Below are 1,913 nucleotides of genomic sequence, written 5' to 3' on the forward strand. Positions count from 1 at the left end.
TGACTCAGACTCATGCGGCTCAGGCAGCAGGGCTAAAAATAGCAGTGTAGACATTCCTGTTTGGACTGGAGCCCGGGGCTCTGAAACCTGGCAAGGTGAGGGGATCAGAGTCTGGGCTCTAGCCCAAGTGGGAACATGTACCCTGCTATTTTTAGCGCTGCAGCCTGAGCCCTGTGACCCTGAGTCAGCTAACCCAGGCTCTGACACTTGGCGTTTTTCTTTGCAGGTAGACATACCCAACATGGCCAAAAAGACAAATGAGAGCCTTGCATACATAAACAGGGGAATCTCAAGTAGGAGGAGAGAGATTATTTTACTTCTGTATTTGGCACTGGTGTGGCCACTAATGGAATACTGTGTCAAGTTCTGGTGCCAACAATTCAAGAAGGATGTTGATAAACTGGAGAGTGTTCAGGAAAGAGCCACGAGAATGATTCAGGAATTAGAAGATGTGCTTTTATAGTGATAAACTAATTTGATTGAGCTCCTCGAGTCAAACGGAGAAGCTTAAGGGGTGACTTGATTATAGTCTAGAACCCACTACAGGGGGAACAAATATTTGATAATGGGCTCTTCAGTCTAGCAGAGAAAGGTATAACATGCTCCAAAGGCTGAAAGTTGAAGCTAGACAAATTCAGACTGCAAATAAGGTACAAGTTTTTACCAGTGAGAGTAATTAACCATTGGAACAATTTATCAAAGGTCATTGGATTCTCCATCACTGGCAATTTTAAACTCAAGATTGGGTGTTTTTCTAAAAGATCTGCTCCAGGAATTATTTTGCGGAAGTTCTACGGCTGGTGTTATACAAGAGGTTAGACTAGATGATCACAATGATCCCTAGAATCTATGAAAAACTTTCTAGGTGTCACACTAAAGTGGCCTGATCACGTGAAAAGGAACCAGGAACTCCTGCAGCTGTATTCTTTTCCCCATGGGACATCAGTAATTCCCTTTTAAGGGCCCCTAATGGGTGCCTTTCAAAGATGGCATCTTCCATTAGAGGTGTGTTCCTGCAAAGTCTGTCCTCTTTTGGGGGCTGGGTGCTGGTAAAGGAATCTATTTAAATGATTTTTCAGTTATGACAGCCTTCAAAAAGCCTTCCTCTGAATGTATTTGTGTTGAAACCTCCAATTACAGTAGGAGCAGCTGCTTCTTAGTTTTTGTCATCAGTAACAGGTGTACAGATTAATATTTTCTGTGCAGGTAAGTGAGTCATTGCAAATAGCTCAGAGACAGCTAAATAATGGTCTCCAGAGAAAACTATAGTAAAAGGTGATAGTCAATTTAGTTATTATTAGGGCTGTCAATCGCAGTTAACTGACTCGATTAACTAAAAAATTAATCACGATTAATCACACTGTTAAACAATAGAATACCAATTGAAATTTATTGAATATTTTCAGATGTTTGTCTACATTTTCAAATATATTTATTTATATTACAACACAGAATACAAAGTGTACAGTGCTCACTTTATATTTATTACAAATATTTGCACTGTAAAAATAGTATTTTTCAATTTACCTCATACAAGTACTGTAGTGTAATCTCTATCATGAAAGCGCAACTGACAAATGTAGATTGTGTTACATAACTGCACTCAAAAACAAAACAACGTAAAACTTTAGAACTTACAAGTCCATTCAGTCCTACTTCTTGTTCAGCCAATCTCTAAGACAAACAAGTTTGTTTACATTTACAAGAGATAATGCTGCCTGTTTCTTATTCACAATGTCACCTGAAAGTGAACAGCATGTTCACATGGCACCTCTGTAGCTGGCTTTGCAAGATATTTACGTGCCAGATATGCTCAACGTTCTATGCCCCTTCATGCTTCGGCCACCATTCCAGAGGACATGCTTCAATGCTGATGATGCTTGTTAAAAAAATAATGCATTAATTAAATTTGT

The sequence above is a fragment of the Chrysemys picta genome, chromosome 10 (assembly GCF_011386835.1).
Source record: "Chrysemys picta bellii isolate R12L10 chromosome 10, ASM1138683v2, whole genome shotgun sequence".
Taxonomy (NCBI): domain Eukaryota; kingdom Metazoa; phylum Chordata; order Testudines; family Emydidae; genus Chrysemys; species Chrysemys picta.